This window comes from Ranitomeya imitator, chromosome 3 (genome assembly GCF_032444005.1).
Source record: "Ranitomeya imitator isolate aRanImi1 chromosome 3, aRanImi1.pri, whole genome shotgun sequence".
NCBI classification, from domain to species: domain Eukaryota; kingdom Metazoa; phylum Chordata; class Amphibia; order Anura; family Dendrobatidae; genus Ranitomeya; species Ranitomeya imitator.
In genome coordinates, this window is record NC_091284.1 from 573,064,296 (window position 1) to 573,079,217 (window position 14,922).

The following is a 14,922-nucleotide window of genomic DNA, read 5'->3' on the forward strand; positions in this document are numbered from 1 at the left end:
TATTTATTTATATAGCACCACCTTTATATGAGAAGGGGTTACATACAAATTAGATATCACTTACAGTAAGCAAACTAACAATTACAGACTGATACAGAGGGACGAGGACCCTGCCCTTGCGGGCTTACATTCTACAGGATGGTGGGGATGGAGACAATAGGTTGAGGGTTGTAGGACTTCCGGTGTTGGTGAGGTGGTAGCTTCGGTAGTGGTGAGGAGGCAGCAGGGTCAGTGCAGGATGTAGGCTTTCCTGAAAAGGTGGGTTTTCAGGCTCCTTCTGGAGGATCCGAATGTGGTTGCTAGTCGGATGTGTTGGGGCAAAGATTTCCAGAGGATGGGGGATATTCTGGAGAAGTCTTGGAGGCGGTTGGATGAGGAGCGTATAAGTGTGGAGGAGAGAAGGAGGTCTTTGGAGGACCGGAGATTACGTGAGGGAAGATATCGGGAGATTAGTTCAGTGATATATATGGAGGAGACAGGTTATGGATGAACTGGATACGCTGAGGGAATGGGAGCCAGTGAAGAGATTTGCAGAGGGGGGAAGCGGAGGAGTAGCGAGGAGAGAGATGAATTAGTCGGGCAGCAGAGTTAAGGATGGACTAGATAGGTGCAAGGGTGTTAGCAGGGAGGCTACAGAAAAGGATGTTGCAGTAGTCAAGGCGGGAGATGATGAGGGCATGCACAAGCATTTTAGTAGATTGACGGTTGAGGAAAGGACGGATTCTGGAGATATTTTTGAGCTGGAGACGACAGGAGGTGGAAAGAGCTTGAATGTGTCAAGGGTTACTCCGAGGCAGTGGACTTCCGGTACGGGGGAGAGCGTGATGTCGTTAATTGCAATAGATAGGTCAGGTATAACATATATATCATAACATATCATATCTTTTGTGTTTTATTTATGCAGGCAATCTACAAAAAAATAAGTTTCGGTCTAATCTGATTGTCATCAGTACAACCGATTGCCAAAGTGTTATAATCAATATCAACCAAACAGAAAAAACACTTATGACACCAAATGTCATGCTGATGGTAATTGGACCAAAAACAAAAAACGGACACTCTATCAAACCTTCAACCTACAAGAGCCATAGAGTATCAATTTTAATTACACCAAATTAAGGTAATAATAATAAACATTAAGTCACAGAAAAGGAATAAGATAGATGGTGCACGGTGTCAAAAAAGAGACCATTGTGCGGTTCCACACATATAAATTACAGGCACGGTATAAATCAAAGCATCTTGCCAACCTCAGTATAACATTGTTAAAATGGGCCTCCTTGTATAAAAATTCACCAGTAAAGATGTACATATGACACAAAAAAAGGTTTTAATGCCCAATTAGTCATACGGGTAAGCAAAACATTATTATAAAGAGACACTGTCTCACAAATCTGTTGTGCAAAAGAATCAATTCAATAATATATATATATAACTACACAAGAGATAATCTCACCCATGGTAGCCTGTGTGTGGTCACGCCTAACAATGAACTACAGCCCCAACGCACTGATTCGCTGTTGTGGTGCACACTGCTTATCATTGCAGCACATATTTCCTGATTTTGTACTGATGAAAGTCAGATTAAACAGAAATGTTTATTTTTTTATGGTTTGCCTGCACAAACAAAAATTAGTGATGAGTGAACGTGCTGGGATAAGGTGCTACCCATGAATGCTTGGGTGGTAACCGAGTCTCTATGACATGCTTGAAAAATATGTTTGAGTCTCCGCGGCTGCATGTCTCGTGGCCGTTAGACAGCCGCAACACATGCAATATTTTGCCTACCAAACAAGAAATCCCTGCATGTGGTACAGCTGTCTAACAGCCGAAGACATGCAACCGCGGGGACTCGAACATATTTATCGAGCACACCGAAGACACTCGGTTAGCACCCAAGCGTGCTCGGATAAGGTGCTCATCACTATAACCATGTGATTTCGTTACTGCCAAGTTTCTTCTTCAATTATTATGAAGGCATCAGAAATTGTAACGTTTACTCACCAGTACAATACTAATGAAAACCTAAAAACACGATTGCTGTAAGGAATGGAGTTTTGAAAGTACTGTTCTAGGATATGGGCTTTTATAGCCTCAGTCAGGTAATTTGTTGCCTTATGGCATATGCAGAACCCATTCCCCCATATATTGCATTTGTGTCTTATAGCAACGCCATTAAATGGCATGGTTGTAGGGCTACAAAAAAGGCTAATTGCATTTGCAAAGACAGAAATCTCTCAGCTTACCTTATTTTCCTTTATTCACCACTCAATTACTTTTGACTTCATGGCTTCAATAAGAATAAGTCTAGTTGCGATTATTACATATTACTGTTGGGTTTTTAATGGCAACGCACCTTTGTCCTTCTATCCAAACATAGTTATTTCGGTAAACGGTTCTGCATTTTAGAGAAATTCCTGAATAATCGCTTGTCCTACAAGCTCTACTTCATATTGCCTAGGTACCTATATTAGATTATACATTTTAAATGTTGAACACCATTTTAACCACTCCATTTATGAAGTTTAATTAACTGGAATCTTTGATATCCTGCTGGGGAAATTACTTTGGATTACGAAAGACGACATAAAAGATTTGTTGTTCCGATTTAATTAAGGCTTATTAAAACATGGAAAAAGTGTTCAGAAAAAAGCAGTTAATTATGGATTGATTTCTCTCTTTGCTTACATTAAACCAAATAGGTCCACTTTATCTAGCTTACCTTTTATTGCTTAACTCCACATTTCTGCAACTTGACAGTTGTACTTAGAATAGGTTAATAATCCATTTTCTATTTCTTGCCTAATAGGTGCTGAATATAATCGCTTTCTACTGAATAGTATGTTGTTGTTTGTTTAACTACTTACCTACTGTATTTTTATAGTACTGTTTTTACTACATGACTATATTTAATGTATGAATACTATTAGGCAATATAATGAGCGAGTTTTATTAAAGAAAATGTGCCAGAATTTTGGCCATTTTGTTGAAAAATTATAATGCTGAATAAGCCACTTTTTATGCCTTACTAGACAGTTTTGTACTTTTTAGAAAAAGGCAGACCTAAGTAGGGCCGTAAAATAGATTAATTGATTGTGCACCCAATAATTTTGGTACACATATTGTAAAACATTGGTGTAAAATATTTTTAGCAAGGAACAGATCTCAGGAATGAAAAAAAGTATCAAAGTTATCACTGACTTGCACTACTGTGCTGAATTTGTGGTTTTCTTTATGTATTGTCAGTTTCTTTGCGAAGTGTCAGAGAAAGCATTGATAAATCTTTCCTAAAAAATATACTGTATGGCAGCATTAGGTTAACAGGATCATGTCAAAGGTAAAGCCTAATAAGTTCTGTATCCGCTTTAGGCTAGTTTGACATGTCCAATATTCAGTCAGAGAATGGACTTAAATGTTCAAACCAACTGTGGGCCTACTGTTCCGAACTCAACCGCCTCATCTATGCTTATGAAACTGATGAAGCTGGTTGATGAGACCCACCACTAGTGCAGACATCCTAGTTCATCCTAGGCCATTTAGGTCAAAGTTGTGAAACCAACCTTACGCAGACAAACATGATGCAGTGTGTTATATGAGCAATCTGACTCATAGACATTCAGGTTTCCAAGTGTGGACTCTTTGAAGCTCTACATTGAATAAAATAAAAATGTATAAGTTATTGGCATTGTTCCACCTGCAACAACTTGTACTACAACATAAAAAGCAACCAAAAAGTGTTAACAATAAGTCAATTCAACCTGACAACATCTAATCCATCATGCTTTTGCTGAAGAAATATCTAAAAAAAAACCCTCAAAGAAACAGTATCATTTTATGTTATATTCTACGTTAAACCCTTAGTGACAGAACCAATTTTGACCTTAATGACCAAGGCAAATTTTAGAATTCGGACAAGTGTCACTTTGAGGTTATAGCTCTGTAACGCTTCAACTCATTCTGAGTTGTTTTTTTACGTGACATTTTGTACTTCATGATAGTGGTAAAATTTCTTCAGTGTGACTTGCATTTATTTAAGAAAAAAAAATTGACAAATTTTGAAATTTTCAAACTTTTAATTCTTATGCCCTTAAATCGGAGAGTCAGGTCACACAAAATAGTTAATAAATAATATTTCCCACATGTCTACTTTACATCAACACAATTTTTAAAACCATTTTATTTTGTTAGGAAGTGATAAGGGTTAAAATTGGACCAGCGATATCTAATTTTTCCAACAAAATTTACAAAACCATTTTTTTAGTGACCACCTCATATTTGAAGTGACTTTGAGGGTTCTAAATGAAAGAAAATACACAAAAGTGACACCATTCGAAAAAACTGCACACCTCAATGTGTTCAAAACCATATTCAAAAAGTTTATTAACCTTTCAGGTGCTTCACAGGAATTAAGGGAATGTCGAAGGAAAAAATAAACATTTAACTTTTTGACACAAAAATGTTCCTTTAGAGACAATTTTTTTTACTTTCACAAGGGAAACAGGAGAAAATGAACCATACAATTTGTTGTGCAATTTCTTCTGAGTATGCCGATACCCAATATGTGGAGTTAAACAAATAAACATTTAACTTTTTGTTTCACAAAAAAATTACTTTAGACAAAAACTTTTTTCTTTTTACAAGGGTAATAGGAGAAAATGGACCCCAAAATTGGTTGTGCAATTTCTCCTGAATACGCCAATACCTTATTTGTGGGGGAAATGTACTTGTTGGGTTTGGAAGGGAAGGCGCACCATTTGACTTTTTGAATGTAAAATGTGCTGGAATAATTAGCTGATACCATGTCGCGTTTGACAACCCCCTGATGTGCCTAAACAGTGGAAAACCCCCACAAGTGACCCTATTTTGGAAACTAGACCCCCAAGGAACTTATCTAGATTTGTTTTGAGTACCTTGAACACCCAGGTACTTCACAGAAATTAATAACGTAGAGTCAAGAAAAATCATTAACACCATTTTGGACTCCACATTCCTCAAAGATTTTAATCAGAGCACTGTAATTCCACTGATCTGCAGGTTAACCCCTTAGTGACAGAGCCAATTTGGTACTTAATGACCAAGCCAATTTTTACAATTCTGACCACTGTCACTTTGAGGTTATAACTCTGGAACACTTTAACGGATCTTGCTGATTCTGAGACTGTTTTTTTGTAACATATAGTACGTCATGTTAGTGGTAACATTTCTTCAATATTACTTGCATTTATTTATGAAAAAAGTGGCAATATGGTGAAAATTTTTAAAATTTAGCAATTTTCAAACTTTGAATTTTTATGCCCTTTAATCAGAGAGATATGTCACACAAAATAGTTAATAAATAACATTTCCCACATGCCTACTTTACATCAGCACAATTTTGGAAACAACTTTTTGGTTAGGAAGTTATAAGGGTTAAAAGTTGTCCAGCGGTTTCTCATTTTTACAACAAAATTTACAAACCCTTTTTTTTAGGGACCATATCACATTTAAAGTCATTTTGAGGGGCCTACATGACAGAAAATACCCAAAATTTACACCATTCTAAAAGCTACACCCCTCAAGGTGCTCAAAACCACATTCAAGAATTTCAGGAACTGAAACAATGTGGAAGGAAAAATTAACATTTAACTTTTTTTACAAACATTTTTTTCAGAATTTTTTTTTATTTTAACAAGTGTAAAAAGAGAAAATGAACTGCAAAATTTGTTGTGCAATTTCTCCTGAATACGCCGATACCCCATATGTGGGGGTAAACCACTATTTGGGCGCACGGCAGAGCTTGGAAGAAAGTTCCGTTTGACTTTTTCAATGCAGAATTGGCTGGAATTGAGATCGGACGCCAGGTTGCGTTTGGAGAGCCCCTGATGTGCCTAAACAGTAGAAACCCCCCACAAGTGACACCATTTTAGAAACTAGACCCTTTTAGAAACTTGTCTAGATGTGTGGCGAGCATTTCAAACGTAGAGCCGTGAAAATAAAAAAAAAATTTTCTCAAAAATGATTTTTTTAGCCCACAATTTTTATTATTTTCACAGGAGAAATTAAACCCCAAAATTTGTTGTCCAGTTTGTCCTGAGTACGCTCATACCCCATATGTGGGGCGGACCACTGTTTGGGCACACATGGGGACTCAGAAGGGAAGTAATGACATTTTAAAATGCAGACTTTGATGGAATGGTCTGCGGGCATCATGTTGCATTTGCTGAGCTCCTGATGTACCTAAACAGTAGAAACTCCCCATAAGTGACCCCATTTTGGAAACTAGACCCCCCGAGGAGCTTATCTTGATGTTTGGTGAGCACTATGAACCCCCAAGTGCTTCACAAAAGTTTATAACATAGAGCCATGAAAATAAAAAAATCATATTTTTTCCACAAAAATAATCTCTTCACCCCAAAATTTTTACTTTCAAAAGGGTAACAGGAGAAATTGGACCACAAAATTTATTGTGCAATTTATCCTGAGTACACTGATACCCCATATGTGTGGGGGGGACCACTGTTTGGGCACATGGCAGAGCTCGGAAAGGAAGATGCGCCGTTTTGAAATGCAGACTTTGATAGAATGGTCTGCGGGCATCATGTTCAGTTTGCAGAGCCCCTGATGTGCCTAAACAGTAGAAACCACCAAGTGACCCCATTTTGGAAACTAAACCCCCTCCCAAGGAACTTATCTAGATGTGTGGTGAGCACTTTGAACGCTCAAATGCTTCACAGAAGTTTATAATGCAGAGCCGTGAAAATAAAAAAAAAAATTTTTTCCCCAAAAATGATTTTTTCCCCCCAAGGGTTTCAGAAGAAACTGGACCCCAAAAGTTGTCGAATTTGTCCTGAGTACGCTGATGCCCCATATGTGGGAGAAAACTACTTTTTGGGCACACGTCGGGGCTCAGAAGGAAAGTAGTGATGTTTTGGAATGCAGACTTAGATGCAATGGTCTGTGGGCATCATGTTGCGTTTGCAGCGCCCCTGATGTGCCTAAACAGTAGAAATCCCCCGCAAGTTACCCCATTTTGGAAACTAGATCCCCCAAGGAGCTTATGTAGATTTGAGGTGAGCATTTCGAATGCCCAAGTGCTTCACAGAAGTTTGATGCAAAGCCGTGAAAATAAAAAATCATTTTTTTCCACAAAAATGATTTTTTTTAGCCCCCAATTTTTTTTTATTTTCCCAAGGGTAACAGGAGAAACTGGACCCCAAAAGTTGTCTAATTTGTCCTGAGTATGCTGATGCACCATATGTGGGGGTAAACCACTGTTTAGGTGCACGGCAGAGCTCAGTAGGGAGGGAGCCACATTTGACTTTTGAACACAAAATTGGCTGGTGGAGCCATGTTGCGTTTGGAGACCCACTGATGTACCTAAACAGTGGAAACACCTCAATTCTAACTCCAACCATAACCCCAACACACCCCTAATCCGAACCCTAACCAAAATCCTAATCACAACCCTAACCCCAACACACCCCTAATCCCAACCCTAACCATAACCCTAATCAAAACCCTAAACCCAACACACCCCTAACCCTAATCTCAACCCTAACCACAAACCTAACCCTAATCCCAGCCGTAATCGCAATACACCTCTAACCCTAATCCCTAACCATAACCCTAATTCCAAACCTAACCCTTAATCCTAACCCTAATGCAACCCTAATCCCAACCCTAACCCTAATCTCAACCCTAGTCCTAATCCCAACTCTAACTTTAGCCCCAACCCTAACCCTAACTTTATCCCCAGCCCTAACTTTAGCCCAACTGTAATCCTAATTGGAAAATTTAAAAAATTTATTTTATTATTTTTTTCCTAAGGGGGTGATAAAGGTGGGGAGGTTATTTACTATTTTTTTTATTTTTATCACTATGATAGAGTCTATCACGGTGACCAAAATGAACAAATAGTAAAAATCTTCTTGTTGCCGGGTTCCGGCCGGCAGATCTCGGCGGGCGCACTGCACATGCGCCCATTATTTTCCTACTGGAGGAAGATGCCAGCAGCCGTGAGGGGAAGCTGGAGGACCTAGGGACACCAGGAGACACTGGTAAGTATCGGGAGGGATTGGGGACCCTTTTTCTCTGTCATCTGATGTGTGATCACATCCGAGGACAGAGACATTGAATGGCACATCGGACTTTTGTTTTTGCGGTCGCCGATATATACTGTTAATACCGGCAATTGCAAAACGGGTCGGCGAAAAACAACCTGGATCATGTTCTTTGGGGTCTCGGCTACCGGCCATTTTTTTTACCTGAAGAAGATGTCGGCGCCCATGGGGGAAATCACGAGGGCCATGGCGAAGTGGGTGGATCGGGGACCCTATTTGTCTGTCCTCTGATGTGCGATCACATCAGAGGACAAGAGAAATTAAATGGCAAATCGCGCTTTTTTTGCGGTCGCCGGTAAACGGTTAATACTGGCGATCACAACCCGGGGGTCGGTAAAAACCGACCCGAATCATGTTCTCTGGGGTCTCGACTATCCTCGGCAACCGAGACCACAGAGAAAATCCAACTCTGGGGGGCGCTATACACTTTTTCCACACCGCCGTTAATTAACGGCGCTGTGGTTTAAGTACCCTTAACTACCGCCGTTAAAAGGCGTATCGGCGGTCATTAAGGGGTTAAAGATACCACAGACTATACATTATGAAAAATAAATAAAAACCAATTCAAAATTGCTGTTGTTTTTTAGCTATCTCCTTTAAAAATAAAAAATATAAAGCGATCAGTCATAAATACCCTAAAATAGTACCAATGAAAACATCAGCTTTTTCCAGTAGAAAAAAAGTCTTCACATCTCTCTTCATAGTAAAATAAAATTTTATGACTCTGAACATATAGCGACACACAGTGTTGTTTTTATTTTGGAAAAGTAGTAACCCATAAAAAAAATTATATATATTTGGTACTCCTCTTATCATACTTAAAATTAACACATTTTCGTACTGCATGCCAGAAAGAATAAATAAAAGTTGATTTCAAATTCAGAGAGAAAAAGAAAACAAAAATTGCCATATCCTGAAGGTCAAAATTGAAGAGTTACGTATATGTATAGATTAGATGTATAATTAGTATTATATATATATATATATATATATATATATATATGTATGTATGTATGTATATATATATATATATATATATATATATATATATATATATATATATATCTCATTTTTTATAGTCTCATTTGTGGGGAAAGGGGGTTGAAGAACTAGAGGGTTTTACATAATGTTAATGGTATTATATAGTCCAACCCCAATTCCAAAAAAGTTTGGATGTTGTGTGAAAACAAAAGTGCAATGATTTGGAAATTTTTTATCACCGTATATTTTTCACAACAGAGCATAGAACACAGACCAGAAGTTTAAAGTTAGATATTATTCCATTCCATTTGAAAAATGTAAGTTCTGATACTTGTTGTATGTTCACATTACATTTATGCAGACAGTGGTTGTCTTCAGGGTAACGACAGGGTAAAAGAGTGTGAGGATGTGAACTATCTGCCAAATTGTGTTGTGATCAGAAAAAACCACCAAGGTCATATAGAAGAAGGAATATCTTCAGATCAATAAATAATCTGGGAATATGTTGCTAAATAAATTGATACTTGATTAATTTAAATTTCTGCTGGGAACACAGATATATGCACCCAACATTTTGACACAGAGGGTCTTTACCAGCAATTCACCATACAGATAACCTTGATAGTCATAGTGAAGTGAGCATAGCTATGCTCACTTCACTTTGACCACCTTACATTCAAAAGATAACCTTGATAAAGACTCTGAGTCAAAACTTTGGATGCATATATCTGTATCACCAGTCGAAATTTGTATGAATTAATAAAACATCAATTTATGTTGCAACATATTCCCAGGATAATTTATTGTGCTGAAGATGATTCTTCTTCTATTTATCTGATTTATACGGTAGTTATTTTGAACAAAATAAAAGTGCAAAGACCTGTCTTCACTTTCCTTTACATTTGTCAATTTTTCTTATGTAATGGCAAAAGTTGTTGTTAAAGTTCTCTCCTAATGAATCCTTCCTAATAATAATGGTTAACCGGGTTCAGCTCAATCATAATTCTGGAGTGCCAGCAAGTGCATGAATACCATAGAATAAGGTTACACCCACATAAACTGCTGCATATCTAATCTTCTAGGAAATTACATCTTTATAATAGTATATACAAAAATGCACCTAAATACAAAATCCTCTAAAAACAAAACATTTTTTTTCTGCCTCTCAAGCTAATAAAATTCATATAAAACATTATATGCACCCAAATTGTGATACTTTTCCAGCAAGAAAGCAGTCCTCAGATGGTCACGTCGACATAATAAATAACAATAAATAATTATAATACATAGAATGTGACTATTGAACAACAAAAACAATTGCTTGGCTAAAAAGGCCCCAAATGGGCCTAAATAAATTGAGCAGAATTATGTAGGGTTAATCTAACAAATTCACTGATCCTTTCTTATCTAATTTTATTTATTTTATTTGCTTATATAATGCCCTCATATTCCGCATTGTTATACAGACATTATCAGCTGTTCCAAATGGGGCTCACAATTTAATTCTCTATCAGTATGTGTTTGGAGTGTACGGGGAAATCTGAGTACCCAGGGTAAACCCACACAAACATGGGGAGAACATAGAAACTCGAAGAAAAAGATATTTGTCTGCTCACCCTTCCAGGAGATGTTTGATTGCACACACGCTCACTATGCAGCAAGGGAAATTCAGAAGATGATTCAAGTCCAGCATCCAAAAACTCCTTTAACCCCTTCCCGACATGTGCTGTACACATACTGCTCTACGGGAGCTGCGTTCCCACAAAGAGAAGTATATGTACGGCACCTTGATCGCACGGGCTCTTGCTGAGCGCTGCCGTAATCTGGTGCTGGAGTCCGCTCTATGTGAGAGCTAACACCCTGTAGCAATGCCCACAATCAGTGGTAACACCAATCGCAGATTTAACCCCTCTGATGCCGCTCTCAATAGTAACAGCAACATTGAAAAGCATCATACAAGGAGTGAGCTCCCTGTCTGCTCCCATCAGCACAACGCGTTGCAGTCACCTTGTGCTGGTGGTCTCCATGGTGATCCCCAGCCGTAAGATGGCCGTGCAGTCGATCAGGTTCCTGCAGGGAAGGTGGCCTCCTTCCCTGCCTTTTCGGCGCTCCTCTGGTGCCCGGCAGTGCAGAGGCATTGAAGAGTTTCAGATCAGCGATCTGCCACTATACAGTGATGTCCCATCCTGGGACAATGTAAATAAGTAGAAAAAAAGTTATTGCAAAGTGTAAAAACATTAAAAAGATCTCAAATAAAGAATAAAAAAAAAATATTTCAATATACTGATTTATGTAAAAAAAGTACACATACTTGGTATCACTGCGTCCAGAATGATGTGACCTATAAAACTGTCCCAGTTGTTGACTCATTCTGTGAACACCGCAAAAAAAAGAGGCAAAAAGCATGCTTTATCATACCGCCGAACAAAAAGTGCAATAAAATGAGATCAAAAAGACGAATGTAATTCAAAGTGGTGCCACTGCAAACATCATCTTGTCCCACAAAAAAAAACACCATAAAGCTCCATCAGCGGAAAATTTAAAAAATTATAGCTCTCAGAATAAAGCAATGCAAAAATAATTATTTTTTCTCTAAAATAGTTTTTATTGTGTAAAATTACCAAAAGATAAAAAATTATATAAATGAGGTATCGCTGTAATCGTGCTGACCTGAAGGGTAAAACTGTTTTATTAACTTAACCACACATGGAACGCTATTAAAAAAAAAAAAAAAAAAAAATCTACCTCCCAAAACTCGGAATAGAAAGCGATCAAAAAATGTAATGAGCCCGAAAATGTTACCAATAAAGACATCAACTCATCCCACAAAAACACAGCTATAACATGATTCTGTCTGCCGAAATATGGAAAAATTATAGCTGTCTAAATATGGCGATGAGTTTTTGCAATAAAAAGCATCTTTTAGTGTGTAACCAAACTTAAAAAAACAATAAAAATCTGGTATCACTGTAATCACACCGACCCGAAGAATAAAGTCGCATAATCACTTATACCGCATGAGGAATGGCATAAAAAAGAAATAAAACCAATTCTTCACATGCTGTTGATTTTTACATTGTGCCTTACAAAGATCGCAGTAAGGAGCCCAGAGTAACTCTTCTGCCTCATTATAGTGAATTGATCACTCGGGGTTTCATCTGTTACGTCACTTGGTGATTCGGGCTATGTGCACACGTTACGGATTTGGCTGCTGCAGATTCGCAGCAGTTTTTCATGTGGCTTACAGTACCACGTAAACCTATGGAAAACCAAATCCGCAGTGCACATGCTGCGGAAAATACCGCGCGGAAATGCTGCAGTGTATTTTCTGCAGCATGTCAATTAATTTTGCGGATTCCGCAGCGTTTTACACCTGTTCCTCAATAGGAATCCGCAGGTGTAAAACCGCAGGTGAAATCCGCACAAAAGACGCAGGAAATCTGCGGTTAATCCGCAGATAAAATGCAGTGCGTTTTACTTGCGGATTTTACGAAAACGGTGCAGAAAACTCTGCACACGAATCTGCAACGTGGGCACATAGCCTAAGATGGAAAGCTCAAAGTAAGTGCTCAGCATAGAATACTGGATGAATGTGATCCTAAATGTTATGTAAGATGTTCCCAATAAAAGCTTCAACTCAATCCACAAAAAAAGCAAGTGCCCACTCAGGTCCATCATCAGTCAATGGAAATATAGGGGGCTTCCATGTTACTGATAGTAGAAAGGCTCTGGAAAAGACAAATGGCTCCTCGCCCCTCAAAAGAAATTCAGCAAATTCTGCACTAAAAAAATTCCAAATTTCCCCTCCCTTCTGAGCTCCATTGTGTCTAAACCACATTTAGCACCCACATATTTGGCATTTCTCTACAAATCCAAATGCCCCCTCCTTTCTGAGCTCCATTGTGTCTAAACCACATTTAGAGCCCACATATTTGGCATTTCTGTACAGATGAGAGCACACCTAATATTCGGGTGCGTGTCTCCAGAAGCATGAGCTGGGCATAACGTACTGGTCACTACAGCATACTGGTCACTTCAACATACTAGCCACTACAACGGCAGTTCGCAATTTTCAGTCAACAACGTCCACTGATACTTGTCTCTGGAAAACGCTTATGGAGTCAAAATCGTCAATACACATGTAGATAAATTCCGAAAGGGGTATAATTTCCAATATGGCATCACTCGAGGGGGAATTCTGCTTTTCTAGCACTTAAGGGCTTTGTATGTGGAGTCCGCAAACTATTCTAGGAAAAATCTGCGCTCCAGGAGTCAAATGGCTTTCTGTTCCTCCAGAGTCTCACTGTGTGCCTAAGCAGTACTGTACAGCCATGCATAGGATATTTGTACATTGAGCAGACATTGTGGGACACATTTTGCTGCTATTTTTACCCATTTCCCAGTATGAAAATAAAATTTGGGGTTAACACACAATCTTGGTGGTAAAAATGTTAATTATTTTTTCTTCACTGCCTAATGGTATAAAAGGCTGTGACACACCTGTGGTGTCAATATGATCACTGCACCCCTAGAGGAATTCATTGAGAGGTGTATTTATAAAATCCTCACACAACAACACATAACAAATTTTGTGGTTGATTTTCTCCTGTGAATTTTTTTTTTCATGGCTCAACATTATAAACTTCTGTGAAGCACCTGGTGTTTCAAGGTGCTCACCACACATCTAAATAAGATCCCTTAGGGATCTAGTTCCCAAAATGGTGTCACTTGGAAGGGGTTTCTATTGTTTAGGCACATTAGGATCTCTCCAAACATGGAGTGGCGTCCGTTAATTATGCCATCAAATTTTACATTCAAAAAGTCAAATGGCACTCCTTCCCTTCCGAGCCCTGTCGTGCACCCAAACAGTAGATTTCCCCCACATATGGGGTATCGGCATACTCAGGAGAAATTGCACAATAAATTTTCTCCTGTTTACCCTTTTGAAAGTAAAAAACATTTGGTCTAAAGGAACATTTTTGTGAAAAAAAAATGAAATGTTTTTTTTTCCTTCCATATTCCATTAATTCATGTGAAGCACCTGAAGGGTTAATAAACTCTTCTTGAATGTGGTTTTGAGCACATTGAGGGGTGCAGTTTTTAGAATGCTGTCACTTTTGGGCATTTTCTGTCATATAGGCCCCTCAACATCACTTAAAATGTGATGTGGTCCCTAAAAAAAATGGTTTTATGAATTTTTTTTCTGTAAAAAATGAAAAATCGCTGGTCAACTTTTAACCCTTATAACTTCCTAACAAAACAAAATTATGTTTCAAAAATTGTGTTGATGTAAAGTAGACATGTAGGAAATTTTGTATGACATGACTCCTTTATTTAAGGGCACAAAAAAATAAATTTTTGAATATTTTTCAAATAAATGTAAGTCATATCAAAGAAATGTTACCACTATCTTGAAGTACAATATATCACAAAAAAAGTCTCAGAATCAGTGGAATCCATTGAAGTGTTAGAGTTATTTCCTCATAAAGTGATAGTGGTCTGAATTGAAAAAATTTGCCCTGGTCAGGACGGTGAAAACAGGCTTAGGGGTGAAGGGATTAAAAGTCCATGTTTATTTCAAAAGTTTTAAAATTATTATATCCATTATGGTTTCATATAAAACATGAGTACAAATAGACCAAACAATCGATTTTTACTCATGTTTTATATGACTCCTTCATGGATATGATAATTTTTAAACTTTTTAAATAAACATGGACTTTTAACCTCTTGACCACCGCCGATACGCCTTTAACGGCGGCAGTTAATGGTACTTAAACCACAGCACCGGTTTTTAATGGCACTGAGGATTAAGTGTATAGCACCCCCCAGAGTTGGAATT

The 14,922-nt window shown here is 38.1% G+C and overlaps 1 protein-coding gene across 1 annotated transcript in view; it reads left to right on the forward strand.

Moving 5' to 3' along the window:
* Positions 1 to 14,922, forward strand: part of CLYBL (citramalyl-CoA lyase) — a 552,948-nt gene that overhangs the window by 136,190 nt on the left and 401,836 nt on the right. The window lies entirely within an intron of this gene.